This window comes from Lepidothrix coronata, unplaced genomic scaffold (genome assembly GCF_001604755.1).
Source record: "Lepidothrix coronata isolate B3197 unplaced genomic scaffold, Lepidothrix_coronata-1.0 Scaffold40, whole genome shotgun sequence".
Lineage (NCBI taxonomy): Eukaryota > Metazoa > Chordata > Aves > Passeriformes > Pipridae > Lepidothrix > Lepidothrix coronata.
In genome coordinates, this window is record NW_016690220.1 from 6,007,271 (window position 1) to 6,023,344 (window position 16,074).

Sequence of the window (16,074 nt, forward strand, 5' to 3'; positions counted from 1 at the left end):
ACAAACTTACTTGACCTACAGGTAATGCTACCTGTCTGAGAGATAACAGATGCATCAATTAAACATGTTGCAGCACTATTTTAATATGGCAACAGTGATGCCAGTACTCAAACTACCTTAGTAATTTCCATAGTCTTTCATTATGATCTCTCTTTCTGATTAGCAAGAAGTGTGCAGTGCATCTAGCTGGAGTCACAGAAACAAAGTTACACAGCTAGAATACAATTGGCCTGCTTGGAACCTATTATTGACATTTTATAGGGAATGCCTTTACATAAGGGCTTTTGTTGGTTTTTGTGGGGGGGTTTTTTAAGGAAAAATAAATTATGAAAAATTTTACAAGTTTAGGGTGCCCATTCCCAAGCAAAAAAAAAAAACAACAAACAAACAAAACCCAAAAAACCCCAAACCCAACAAAAACAACAACAACAAAAAACAAACAAAAACCCCAAACCAACCAACCAACCAAACAACAAAACCACCAAAACACAAACCCAAACAAACCACAACCCCAAAACCTTTGAAGAACAAGTATGCATTCAGGTAAAAAAAAAAAAAAGGAAATAAAAGGGCAAAAATCAAGTCATACTGCTTTATTTAACTGGGTCCAACCTAGAAGAAAATTTCAGAATGTTATTTCAACTTTTTATGCCTGCTTCAGGTGAGGAATTTAGTTAAGTGACGAGTAGATGCATAAAAATCTGCAAAGCTGAACTATGTCAATATTTTCTGCCTGTAATCAGCAGCATTTCACAAGAGAAACCATCCTTCTTTCTCTGTATGTCACTAAATTGATGACAGTCTCAGGCATTGTGTTTCATGGTTCTAAAATCTGCTCTCAGTAAGAATATAAGAACACTAGTAATTCTCACACAGCAGAAAGTCAGTAGAGAAAGGATCCAGTTCTCCACAGCCAGCCACTCAATTTCCCACCAACTTTCAGACCTCACTGCATCAGTCCTTCCAGCTACTGGGCCACTTAGAGAAACTTAACAACCATCCCTACTTGACCATGGAAGAGAGTTACAGGTTATTTTCAAATTCCAGAGAAAGAAAGTCCTAGCTGTCTTTCCAACACAGAATACTGAATAATAACAAAGTCCTCAAACATCTAACCCTTAATTTTAGCATGCTGTAAACTCCCTCAGGACCTTTTCCCTGTTTCCTTCTGGACTTGACAGCTCTAAACGGTCTCCACATAACACAGTATATGAACACAAAGTGTGTATAGGGTTATAGTTTTGCTATAACCAAGTCTTGTGCTGTAGCAAGACTGTGTGTTTATAACGACCTCAATTCCTCACAGCATCTCTGGGCAATGACTCTGTTGTGGGAAAGGAAACAGTAGAAGTTGTTGGTTTTTATCTTAACTTTAAATTAAGTTTGTCACCAAATAAATGTTTTATGGCTCCTTGTAGGCTACCTACAGGCAATAGATACTGTGGGCTTCACAGCACTGAAGAATTGCCTGCAATGTCATAGGATGGGTGGGGATTGGTATGAATGTGGTGATGAAAGGGACTGCCATGACTATCAGTGTAAACAAGCAAAAGAAATAAAGAAATCCATGGGGTTTACAGGTTTTAATTTGTAGCACATGTGTGGAACTAGTTTAGTTGAGAACACAGAGAGTAGCTGATTTGTCCATGAAAGACAAGTGAGACCTACAGAGGAGTACCATAGGTACGGTTGGTCCAGCTTTGAGGAGAAAAAGTACTGGTCCCACTATTCCCTGCACTATTTTTGACACTGACAGGTGCACATCACACAGTATAGTAAGCATGATACATCGGCATGCCCTGCTAAAAGAACAAGGAGAAAGCCAGGCATTTCCTTTTCTACCAGGGTACAAGCAGTGACCAAGATATTCCGGCAGCGAGAAACTGAACAAATCTAAAGTTTGCAAAATTAAACATTTAAAACATTTGAAATTGAGGAGTCCACTTCCATTACTATTACTCAGTGAATAAAATATGACTGTTTTGGTAAGTAAAAAATTTCTCTTAGTAATTCTGCAAAACATTTTACAAAAATTCCAAATATACAATGAAACTGGTACCCATAGTGCACCATTTATAGGCAGACAACTATATTACTGTTGTTTGGCCATGCTTTTTACTTGCCATAAACTCACTTTCTAGGGGGCAATAGTTTGAAAGAACCCAAAAATATACATGATACAAATATTAAAATAAATTGTCCGATAGTCATCAGGTCAGAGAAAACACAAAATTTAAATGCAAAGAAGCAGTATCTAACACTTGTAGGTGAAGTAGACATTTCCTCCTTGATTTTCATCCGTGCTTTAATTTGGGGAATAACTTTCTTTAAAAAGTTAGGAAGGAAAAAAAAGAACTCCCCCCACATCCTGAGAGACTATTTTGAAGTAGGGAGTACATATTCCTGCACTTTAGGAAATTAAGGTATTAATTTTGGAATACATACTTTCATATTCCTTGGGTTAATTATTTACACTAGAATAGTTTGACAAGTTTTTTTCTTTAATGGAAGGATTGACACGACCAAAAATTCCCACTAGAATGTATCAGAAATTTTAGTCTGTATTCAGAAAGGCTAGAAATCACAAATTAAAAAAAAAGTAAAGAGAAATCTAGTCCTGTGAGTGGGCAAACAGGTCGCAGTTCCATCCCCTTTCCCAGCTATGATGTTTCCCTCTCACTGGCAGAAAGCACTACATGCATCTGTTGTTAAAAGCAAAAAAAATATTACCTTTCAGGGAAATCCCTGTTCCTTTATTTTAACATATGGCCACCATACTTCAGTTTCGGAAAAGGTACAGCAAGACAGTATATATAGTACTGTTTGGTAGTATTTTAGTGCTGCTCTAGCATGTTAAATATTTAAGTAATGCAGATAGCATCCTCTTTTGTGTATGTTTTCACAGCAGAAAAACTCAGATTTTCCCAGAAGAGAGATAAATAGACAAAGAAAACAATAAGCACAAGAAAAATCCAGCACAGTTCAGTATGTGCTCTGCAGTTTTCCTCCTCATGTATGCATGTATTGCAGATCAATACAACCATTTACCTGTTGTACAATTGATACTGTCAATTAATATTACAGACTCACAGCTATGTGTTTTGGCTAACTGACTCCTTCCCTTTACGTCTATCTAACTCGACCCCCTTGGACAGTTCATAGTGACATTTTAAGCTGGGAGATCTAATTTTCATGTGAAGTGGCCCACATGGAGACCAGTGATGAGTGTTGTTCCTCAGTGGTTGGCACTGGCACCCATTTTTGTCATCGACATGGAGAGTGGGGTTGAGTACAACCTCAGCAAATTTTGCTAATGTCACCATGCTGTAAGTGCGGATGCACTGGAGGGAAGGGATGACAAAGAAACATGGTTATCCATATTCTCTTGCTTTGAAAAACCTTAACATTAATGCAATCATTCCATTAAAACAAAATCTTTTATTGGTGAAATATTGGTCAACCTTTGTACACCCTACTCTCTGTAAAATGCAGTCCTTTTGTTTTGTTCTAATTCTTAAGAAATGTGTTTTTTTCCCCCTCACTGGTGTACACAAACAGCAGATGGAAATTAAAAGTGGACACATTTAGATACAGGGTATATATCAGTGCCTCTTACAAGGACTTAATGATCAATTAATATTTTATGGCTTGGGACCATTTTACAGCATGATTCACTTTTTTAATAGCTTGTATTTGCAAACAGTACTTTAAATATTAAACCGTCTCATGCACATATTCTATTTCTTTGCCTGTTTCTACAGACCAAATATATTCTTTATCAGCTACAGACTGCAATTAAAGCCATACCTATAGATAATTAGGTAGTTGCCACATTCTCTAAATGAATCCTTATCTGGAAACTTCAGTAATTTTAGCTGTGCATACAAATGAACTGATTATACTCACTTTAGCCACACTGTGTTCTGCCTACAACAGAGTTGTGAAGCACGTGCTTACACTTTGGCTATGACGCAGTACATACTGTGCTTGTTTTTCCAATCTACATAATAAGTGACATGAGTTATGTGTCACAAAACTGGACACATGATGAGTACCAAACTATTTGAAAATGAGTAAAAACTCTGCCATTTATGTGACATCTGTGCAGGACCAGACCTCAAATGACTTTGCAGCACTGGTTTCTGCTTAATCTTTTGTAACTGGAGGCAAGAAAACAAATCCCAAGGGTATGACAGCCATATATTCCCCATCTTATGGCCAAGAAAGAGACTCTTTTCTAAAAGCATGTATTCTTATTATTTTCCTATAGTCCAGGACACCATGAGTCTTATTCTCTACTTCACACTGGAACCAGGGTAACTCCAGGGCTACAGCAGATGTGGTCAGAGGCAAGGACAGATTTGTGTCCCTTGTATGAAAAACTCATCAGCAATATACAAACTACTTAAATAAGAATCAAGAACAGAGTAATTGCTGGTACTGAGCATCCTGCCTGGGCTACTGAAAGGCTGTAACACTTCTATGTTTTTTCCAATGGCACACGACTGCTGAGGTGGCATGTCACAGCTGAAAAGCTTATGGTATTCCTTTCATTTCACTGAGGCATGCTATGCAATGCAGCAACCCTAACTGCAAAATACCATCACAGATCCCATACAATGATCAAGCATATACTGTTACTGGGCTACTTACAATTGCAGCAGCCATGAAAAGACTGAGAAACTGGGGGAGGGAAGAATATCCATATGTCTGTACTTTTTAGGTCACACATATGGTGGATTAGCTGTGTTTGGCATGTGAACTTTCAGCAGAAGCTTGCTTATTTCACACTTGCAGTTATGTTAAGCACACTTGTTTCTTATGCCTACTAAAGAATTGTTTAAAAATCCTCTTCCTGATTAGGCAGCCAAGCTGAGACATAGGAAACCAGAGAGCATATATAGAAATATTGGTATCAAGAGCATCAAGGTTAAATACAGGTCATACACAAGCTAAGTACAAAAATGGAGAACAACTGCACAGTCAGATCTCTCTTTAGAGCCACATAGAAAATCCTGAACTTGGCAGAAGTCAGTGATGATACTCCTATTAGCATCACTGATGCTTTAGATGTATTTGTACAAGACCTAAGCTGATGTACCCACAGCACCCAACAGGGATGCCCTACTGCTATTAGTAAATCCTGGCACAATTTCCCACAAAAGAAGGCACTTAGCCAACTCAATTACCTGGGGTAAAAGAACAGGATAACTCCAAAACCAAAAGAAGCCCAAGCATACCACCTCCACTGACAGTACAAAACACAGCTAGCATTAGGCATAAGACTTGCTTAATACATTCACCTTTGGAATGATCCATTTTAGCCATCTGTAAAGAGCAGAGGAAGTCTCAGTTGCAACCAGGCAAAGGAAGATCTGATGCAGGCTGTGTTTCAAAGTGAGCAACACACCACTGCAGCTGGTGCTTCTGGGGCAAGGCTTAATGAATTCATAGCATAAGAGGAAAGCTGGCTAGTTGTGTTAGACTCTACCCCCACTGTACAACCCTCTTAATCCACAGGTTGTCTGCTTTTAATGAGGAAAGCCCCTGCTGGGTTTTTGCCGGCATCCCATGTGGGTGGCAGTTGCTGTATCCAGGTCCTTCCAGGGCAGAAGCAGGGAAGAGAAGGAGGCAAGGTGAGAAGAACGTCAAATCCTCAGCATAGGGATTGCTGCAAAGAGTCTCGTGGGCAAGAAATTAGACACAACCAAAACCTGAACGTGCTTTTATAGTGTGCCCTGTACTGCTGCCTAAACAAAAGGGGCCAAAATCTTTTCCTGTTCCTGATCCTGAAGGGACCAATTATGAGGTCAAGGCAAATAATAGCTTTGCTTCTTTGCTCCCATGACATTAAAATTAGGATGGGAACACCTAACAGTTTCACCCATCTCACCTACAGTTGCCCCATCCTCAAAAGCAGATAGCCAGTTGGTAGGAAAACAGTGGGAGAAATTATTTGCTTTAAAGGAAGGGAAAAAAATATCATGGGTAAAGTGTCAGAAAAAGACTAGAAGAGAAAATGAAAAGTAAAAAAAAGTAGAAAAGGCAGAGAACAAAGATGCGGAAAACATCCTTTTGTATAATAGGACCATGCAGATACTGCAAACACAACATAGTTTCTAGATGAAGTAAGGGTAAAATTTTAAAGGCTGTCAGATATATACACTTCGACATATAAAACCAAACTTTGGCAAAAGATTAAGTTTAATATTGATGAGTCACAGCTGTTACTACAGTGTATGAAAGCTTCAGAAGACTTGCATCCTCCCCACAGAGAAAATTTTCAGATAAAACACTGACTGACAGCAACCCTGTGTTCTCAAACAAACCCCACAGCCACCGCATCTTACCATCAAAACCACTTCACTGTCACTGAACATGTTTGTAGGAATCAGAGTGCAATGAAGAATTCCTTGCTCACAGAAGGACTTCCACCCTTTGAATGAAAAACGAAGTACAAGACAGTACCACTGAATCCCAAGAATAGTATGCAAGCCTAATTTTGTCATGCTCTTCGGAAGTGGGATAGGAGATATGTTGAGACTTTTAAACAGTACTTATTCAGATCCAAACAGCTTCTCTAAAAAATATTATTAAAAATCTCAAACTCAAACAGAGAGGAAATACCCCATCATGCAGCAGCCCTGAGAAGCAGTATGCACCACTGCTGCCTAGAAAAAAAGGCACATGGCTTCTTTAGCTACAAGAAAAAAAATAAATCAATTTTTAATCCAAGTCGACTTTTTTCTTCTAAGCCCCTCTTAAGCATATAATATCAAATATATCCATTAAATCTCAAATGTCTCCAAATATATTCAGAGAAAAAGGAGATCCACAGACAACCATAATATATTTGTACACTAATAAACAAATACATATGACTAGTTTTTTTTTTTTCTGTAACGCTACAAATTATGTTTAAAGGAATCTTGTGGAGTCCACTCATACTTTCAAGCTTAGGAAACATTTGTGAAGAGAGGGTCAAAAACTTATGCTTTAGTTATACTCTGCACAGTTTATTTAGCTACTCTTGTTTACCTGCAAATCCTATGCCACAACTCCAAAAATTGAGAGATTATGAGATTAAATTTAAGGATTCAAATGCATAGATACAATCACTTAGAAAATTAATCAAAAGAGACATAGGCTAATGCAAAAGAAACATAGGGTTCTCTTTTTATGGGTTAACAAAGGGGTCAATACATCTCCCTTCTGGCATGCCTGCCTGCCTCCCAGAGCTGTAGGATGGAGAGAACCCTGGCACCAAGGCGGGCAGGGAAAGGCGAGATCCCAGGAGTCTACTCACTCACTTCCACAAGCTGTTAAGTGCCAGTCAGACGTGAAGCGACAGACCCACAGAACTTTTTGTTCAGTGCTGCATCCTTGTTTCTTCTTGCAATATTACAGCAAGGTTACAGATCTGATAAACAGCACCATGGGACTAGACCTACACATAATCATTATCTATGATACAACAGGGAGATAAATGTAAGCCCTCACTAAAAGAACAGAAATGTGTGAATGCAATGATGCTTCTCAGTTTAATTTACATCCGAGTATCACTGACTGTGACAAGAAAGAATGAGTTTTACAAGCTTCTGTATAATATACTAAAACCAGAGACATAGTCTCTCATAAGTCTTAAGCATGAATTTAACCGCAGTATTCAAAGCCTGATTTATTTACATGAACTCTAGATCAGATTATGTATGTTTTCAATTCCTTGAACTGAACAGAATTCTAAACATCATTAGGTATACTACTACTGTCTAGTTTTTTTTTTTGTTCTGGTCAAGAAAATCCCTAAACCTCTTAAACAGGAAAAGCATGCACTATAAAGCAAAATAATCGAATAAAAAAATTTAGATATTTTCTTGTATGATGGAAAAAGTATACAGAACAAGTGTTGTGAGTACACCAGTTTAAAATTAGGTGATGTACCCATCTGAAAAGGTTGTTACCAGAAACCTTAAAAAGCAATAATATAATGTAACCTATTAATTTTGTCAATAAATGCCGCTACTGGTAAAAGACAGCTAAAAAAAGACCATCAGGCTGGGTTACTAGGACTGAAATGACTTATAGAATAGTTTGGGTTGGAGGGAGACTTTAACTGTCATCTAGTCCAAACCCCCTGCAATGATCAGGGACATCTTTAACTAGATTAGGATGCTAAGAACCCCTTTGAACCTGACCATGAACATTTCCAGGTTTGTGGCATCTACTACTTCTGTGGGCCACGTGTTCCAGCATCTCACCACCCTCATTGTAAAAACTTTCTTTATTATACCTAATCCTTCAGCCCTTGCAAAAAGTACCTCTCCAGTTTCCTGTAAGCCCCCTTTAGGTAGTGGAAGGCTGCTTCAGGTCTCCCTGAAGCCTTCTCTTCTCCAGGTTAAACAACCCCAGATCGCTCAGCCCTAAAATATCAGGGATTTTTTCATGTAGGCGTCTCACAGTTGGTGCTGCAATAGTTTATATATTTGTAATAGTTTTTATCTTAGCTTTTCAAGGGAACATTTTTAATAAACAGAAACTGTGTTATTTACTTACAATTTCAGCAGCATAGAATACAGCTGAAATTCATCAACAATATATGGAGATAAAGGAGAATCAATGAGATTACTCTGATGAATTAATTTTAACCACAGTCTTAAAAAAAACCCCTCAATTCTATAGATGGAAAAAAATCTAGGAGCAGCTAGAAACAGGGATAGGACACTAAATCTAAGAAGCCACAAAGCTGGTCTAAATGATCATTTATAAATTCCTGTTACAGTGACTAGTTTTATCTAAGAGATAAATATTACCTTCATCGCTGCTCCAATATATCTGTCTTTAGCAGATTACCGCAAAAACTAAGTAGTTTTGGCAACAATATTCTATACACTTTAGCATTTGACACTCACAAATCTCTCATATGTCAAAGGGAAACCATGTTTAGCTTTAAATAATTAATAGAATACTCAAAATAGTACTTCATATAAAATATTGAGTAGTTGTGCAGGGCAACCATAACAAGTGCTGTGTTCATTCTTACACACAACTCTACAGACAGAAGTCACGATCATCCTTTTCTTTTCAGGTTTGAAAATCAGAAACTCCAGTGAGCTCTACAGCTTTACAGTGATACAAAAATCAGGCAAGATTCTGATAACACATCTGGTATAAACAATCCCATGTAAATTAGTAACAGTTATTGTTTCTACATTTACAATGATTTATCACTGAAGACATATGTTTTCTTCTGGGTTAAACTGTACATTGATAAGCATCCGAAACTCCCATCTAGCATCTGGTAGACGAAATATAAGAACAAGCTCTTCAGTTATGTGGGTTTGTATCTCATCAGTGAGGGACAGACATCAAGGCATTGAAATACATCACTTGGAAATTCACTTATGTCTGATGTTAAATAATGCGCTTTGGTTTCATACAATATGAAATCATCTATTTATAATATTATCTATTATATTTTTAATATGAGCCCCCCCAAGGTATCTTTAAAATAACAGCTGGAGATTCTAAATCTAACTCACATTATTTGTTATTATTTGCATTTCTGGATTGAGAAAAAAACAAGGGCAAAAGGGAGACTTTCTTCAACCATTATTTTTTATTTGGTCAGCAAAAAGCAAAGTAGCCTTTATCTTGGGCAATTAAGACCATTTATTCCTCTTTATCTGGCACCAGAACTGCAGCAGCTGATAGGGCCAGTTTTCCCAAAGCTCTAGGGTTGCTTTGATGTATCCTGCCATGGATAAATCTAGCATGTATCAGAACAGGGTAGTTTCTGCAAAAAATTCTATGAAACCAGCCTCTCCTTGTATATCCCAGCACCAAAGGGACATGCTGCTGTGTCTTATAGGTGCTGACTGCTGCAAGGCCCTTCAGAGCTCCCCGAATCCACCCTCCAGCCATCTCTAATCTGTGTGACAGGAACAGTCTAGCACTAAGAAAGATGAGGAGCCACTAAGCACAAAATCATTGTGCACAAAACACCTCTCCCTAATCTGTTCTGAGCACTTGATCTGGTCCACATCCATTTCTGCTCATCCTTCCATATTTTTTCAGTGTCCTCTCAGCCTGTGGAATTTGAAGTGTATGTATGCTTCTTACATAGATGCAAAGTCTGTAACTTGATGTGCACTGATTCTGAATAATCAATATAAATTCAGCTAACTAAGAAACGTTCCTGAATATATCCTTCTAATTATGCATCAGACTGCAATTCCATGCTACTCTGACACAACACCGACAGTATAATCCTCTCCATGACAGCACATGGTATAATCACAGATCCTGAAAATATTAAGTGCAGGCAATAGCTAAGCAGATGCTTAAAAGCATAGTACACATCACAAGCATGTAAGTGATCCAGAAAAAAAGACTGTACATTCCACCAGTGTGGAACTGCATATTACCAAAAGATTAAATATTTCATACAATCAATCACTACAAGAGTGTCTGAAATCATTCATCTGCTTTTCCTAACAAGGGTAAATATTTCTTCACCGTTCAGGAAAAGCAGCACTGTATGAATAATTGATTTTTAGATAATTGGTATGATGACCGAGTTCATGTAATTAAATTTCCCTTTGTCAGGACATGCCACTAGTAAATGATTCCTAAAAGGGAATGAGAAAAGACAACAGGATCAAAACTTAACTGGCATTATAACCTCATAAAATCAGTGAACTACAAAATTCTCCATCACTAGGCCAGAGAGACATATTGCTTATAAATCCCCTCTTCCCTCATCCAGTCCTGATCATATGTAGATATTATTGTCTGTTAGAATCTATGTAAAAATTATGTGAAACAAAGGTAAATAGAAATTTTGTCATCTAAATTCTATGCCAACAGGTCTCAGTGGCAAGACTTCCATGGACTTCAAAGGCAGCAGGATTTAGCAGAGGTTAAGCTTTCCAAATGGCATTCAAACAACATGGATGTTTGCTGTGGTTCAAAGGCATGAGACATAGCTTATGCCTTACTTCTGCTAAAATCTTATCCTGGCTTATACAATGGTGGAAAGACCATTATTTCTAAAAGTGAGGGAGAGGCCACTAAGAGCCTCATGCAAGCTACCATCCACCTGCTCCAAAACTGTGGTGAAAGTCAGCTTACTAGGATAAAGAAATAAAAGAGTGAAAGGTGGCTGTAGTGGTCAGAGGATGTCTACGCTTGGCAGCAATGCAGGTGTCTGCAGCAGACGCTGGGGAGCAGGGATGAATTCCCTCCATCCCATGTTTCAGTTCACTTCAGTCAGGAAGTTTTACTGAGTATTTCACCTGCTCATGCTCACACCAATTTTATGCTTGGCCTTAGTTTATCATTAAAAGACTTGTTTTTCTTTTGTGAATTTAGAAGACTTGTCCTATTCTACTAAAATCAACTATGAAGATCTACATATTATTAATGATAATTTAATGAAAAACCATATACTTGTATAGATCTATATCTATTCAAAACTGAAATCTTGGGATATCACCCATCCTGTAGAAAGCAATCTCATGGCATGTCTAGAAAAGCCACAAATTTCAATCCGAAGACAAGAAACCCTCTACCAAAGAGGAAGGTTTTTATAGGCTTCAAAGTGGGTTAAAAACACTTAAGGAAAAAATATAGTGCTAAAGGACTCAGTGAAAATTAGGCAAATAAGTTTACATCAAACCCAGCCAACTCACTACATACCATGGTCAGAGTACTCAGGTGCTGGATTACACAGGGTGCAGGCACAGAGTCATTTGTGCTGGCTCCAGGCAGAGCCAACTTGGACTAAGTACCCAAATAACCAGGCTCACATGGCAATTGTCCAGCTGGCTCAGGTGAGTATTAGCTCACTGACATCTCATCTCCATTTTACTGTATATTTTTATATTGTGATCTGCATATGCTTTTTATTATCTGTCTTTGCTTTCCACAGCCACACAGTGTAATTGTCCTTCTCTGCTCTGTCTCCTTCCACCACAGATAAACAGGAGTCTCTTGCATCAGTTGAGTGGCATTTGCAAAGCAGTAGGGAATGGGGTTAAAGAAATCTCTGTAACATCTCCATGAAACAAGAATACTTAACTGAAATTGAGAACACCATTCAGTGAGCATTAATATGAACTTCAAGCAGTTCTTTGCTCCAATACTCAAATCAGCTTTGCTGTATCCTCTTTATAAGTCTATTCGCATATTCACAATGCATGGAAGCCAGTGCAAAGATACTTCAGGCTTACAAACAGTAGCCCAAACTGCTTCGCAGTTACCATTCAGCATCTTGCCAAAAAGAAAAAACAAAAAATCGAAAGGGTCCTTATGTTCTGGATGCCTCTGCCTGAGAAATGACTTGGATTTACAAGACCCTGTGTTGTGTTCTCTCTGAGCATGAACAGTTTGGAAGCAAAATGCCCTAAAACTAGGAAAATTATTAAAGGCTATTTGGCAAACTGACAAATTCTATGCAACCAGCCCTGACAGCAAAATATTTCACCAGCAACTTCACAATTAAACTTTGGAATTGAGGAGTAGTGCAAGTTCTCTTTCACAAAGATACTATTAGGAATTTTCCTTTTAACAGTACATTCCAAAATGTAAATTGAAGATGAGTGTTAACAGGTTTATCATACAATAATTTTCCTGTCCTTGTAGGTAAATTATGTCTTAGACAAGCTATCCAACTAGGTCTTTTTTTTAGGATGTAATGAAACTATTGTTACCCTAAAGTTCATGCCCTTGTGCTTAATGTAACATGGATCTAAGCCACTTTTTGCCTCAGAAGCTGTCACACACCTTATCTGGATCCAATCTGGAAAAAAACCCAAGGAACTTTTTACAGCAGCTTAAGACCTGTAACCCTGGCTGAACTCTGCACACAGGTGAAAGACTGCAATGAGAGCGCTCTCGCATTTCCCACATATTTCACCACCGTCCCTGCAAAGGAAGTCAAATGTAAGACTGTGTAGATAACATCTCTTGGCTTGACCACTGAACAAAAGCAAACATGAACATACAAACCTCACAACAGTTTTGTTTGTATTCAGATCAAACGAAAATTTCCACTAAATCCAAAATTAAATATACAAGTTTGAGCACTTAAAAAGAAAGAAAGGATGCACACACATACAGAAGTAGAAAGCACTAATCATTCCCTTTTAACCAATATCCTACTGCATAGAACATTTCCTTAGTCCTACTAAATTAAACCAATTATATACCAGAAGAAATCTCACTGCTTGCATATCAGTTTTTCTAGGGTGGTGTAAAACTTAAGTCAGAGTTGCTAATTTTGCCATTATACATGCACTGGAGCAGACGTGTGAATAAAAATCTTCAGTCTCTCAGACAACATAAACACTTGCTGTCTTGCTCGATAAGTACCTTTCTTTTGTGTGACAGAGTTGCAGAACTGGAAAGATAACCCCAGCTCAGAATATCCCATCCTTGCAGTAACAGTCTGTTCATAGAAGCAAATGAAACTGGAAAATTTGCAAGAGCAGAGGCATTAGCAAATGGCCATGAAAATGGATGTTTAATATTTATATGTTATTAATATAAATATCATATTTATATTATATTTTACATTTAAAGTATTTATATAATAAATATATTATATTTATACTTCTATATAAATAATATATTCTATGATTCTATATGGATACCAGGATTTCTGCAGAGGAATTAAAGAAGTAACTGTCCTGGTTCCGGCCAGGACAGGGTTAATTTTTGCAGTAGCCAGGAGGGGCATGGCTAGGACATGGAGATTATTCTATACTGCCTCACTTCATTGCTGGGGGAGGGAAGGATTTTCTTCCAGGGAGAAGGGATCCTTTCTGGGTCGGGTAGCGTGATGGAGGGAGCAATTGAGTATTGTCTATTGCCCTGGGGGGTTCCATGTGAGTTGTTCACTTCTTTCTTGTACCCTCTGTCATCAATACTATTGCTGTTACTGTTAGTTTTCTTATCTCATTGCTGCTTCCAGCAAGTTGTTCTTATCTCAATCCATGATCCTCACCTTCCTTTTCTGCTTCAATTCTCCTCCATCCTGCCAAAGTGGGAGGAGAAGGGGGATGGAGGGAGCGAGTGGCAGCATGGTTTGGAGAGTCTCAGTAGGAGCACTAAGTCTCTTCTTTGTGGTGACCAGTGGCAGGACCCAAGGCAATGGCCTGAAGTTGTGTCAGGGGAGGTTTAGGTTGGATATCAGGAAACTGTTCTTCACCCAGAGGAAGAGGGTGGTTGGGCATTGGAACAGGATTGCCAAGGAAGTGGTCACAGCACCAAGCCTGACAGAGTACAAGAAGCATTTGGAGTTCAAGAAGCACGTGCTCTAAGGCACGTGGTATGACTCTTGGGGATGTCTTGTGCAGGGCTAAGAGTTGGACTTGATCCTTGTGGGTCCCTTCCAGCTCAGCATTTTCTGTGATTCTGTAAATTGGAGAGTACCACTCCTAAACCACAATGTGACTTAGATGCAAAATTGAGCAAACCAGTTTCCTTCTGTCAGTGGTTAGGCCACGTGGTAAGGCACAGAAGGGAGTAGAGGTTAGTCTTTGCAGCTTTACAGAGACACAGCATTATTCCTATGTTCACTTCCTCTTCTGTCCTCAGAAAATGACTATTAGATATGTGGAAGTTTCACCACTCAACTCATCCTTCTTAACTCCACTTGGAAAAAACCTCAGTCCCAGACCACCAGTTAAACTTGCAACACAACAAAGTAAGCCATATTCTCCTATTCAATCTCTAATCTACAATTATTCAAATGTCAGATCACTATTCAATAAGAACCAGATTTTTCATAGTTAAAACCGAACCCACCTATGCCCTCTGGTTCTTTCAAACTGCCCTGAGGAACTGAAGGATAATTAGTACAACCAATACCAAGAGGAAAGCAAACTATAAAATTCATCTTTATACAAAAGATTCAAATCTTCCATATATAATAGGTGCATACAAGCATGAAGTAGTAATGACATTACAAGGTACATAAGTGTAAAACCACTCTACATTACAGGTTAGTATCATTTAGCCTTGCTAGAGCATGCATTGTACTGTACATGGGGAAAAAATAGGAAATTGTGTCTTCATTGCATGATTTATCTCCTCCATATTTGACCTCCCGTACTCGATTTGTTCCCTGAGGCACTGTGGTAGTAAGTTCTCCTGCGGTGGGAATGAAACAGACACGGTCTAATAACAAACTCTCTGAATAGTGAAAACTTTTCATGTATTTGAGGTGAGGCTGTGGCCCTGAGGCCATCCTATCCATCACAGAATATTGTGAAACTAAAAAAATTAGATTTAGACTGATGAAGAAAACCATTGTAGACTTTGCTTAATTTCTCCTCCTTCTTCGCATACGTTAGAAATTCTGGGACAGAGATTATGCTAACAAGGGCCAACACAGACATACAAATAACTTATGAAATGCAAAAAACAGGGGAGCAAAAAAAAGAAATGAAAGGACTTAATGAGCTGCAAAAGGCCTTATACGTCAGCAGTCAGATTCAGCATGGCATTGATCAGGAAAAATAAGTTCAGCTCTCTGCTCAGCAGCAGTCAGACATGTGGAAAAAAAAATCCCAGAGGATCAGAGAAGAAGTAAAGTTAATCAAAGCTAATGATAACACTGCCTGACAGTGAATGGGCGTACTTCTATAACAACATTCACCCCTTCGGACTAAAATGAACAATCTGTGTCACTTGGCAATAATCACCTGCTTGTGATGTGCTGTGTACACCCTGTGTAAGCAGGGAGAAGTCACAAAGCTTGATGGAGAGGAGGAGAACATCAATGGAAAATCTCAACATTTCTTCTATTTCACTAATAATTTGAAACTGAAAACCGATTCTTTTTACATTGAAACGATTTTTTTCTCAGTTTCAGATTAGAAAAAAAAAATCAATCTAACTGGCTACCACATTATTATGGAACGCTGTCTCCGTACAATCCTAAACATCCACTGGTCAGATTATGTGAGTATTACATCTGTTCTAGAACAGGTAGCATTTACGAGTATTGAGGTCATGTTGCTGAGAACACAGCTGTGTTGGGCAGGGCACATCTCCAGGATGAAGGACCAC

At 38.4% G+C, this 16,074-nt stretch overlaps 1 protein-coding gene across 17 annotated transcripts in view; it reads right to left on the reverse strand.

The window, feature by feature from the left end:
• LOC108496469 (poly(rC)-binding protein 3-like) overlaps positions 1–16,074 on the reverse strand; it is a 492,944-nt gene that overhangs the window by 352,824 nt on the left and 124,046 nt on the right. The gene's annotated exons all lie outside the window — the stretch shown is intronic.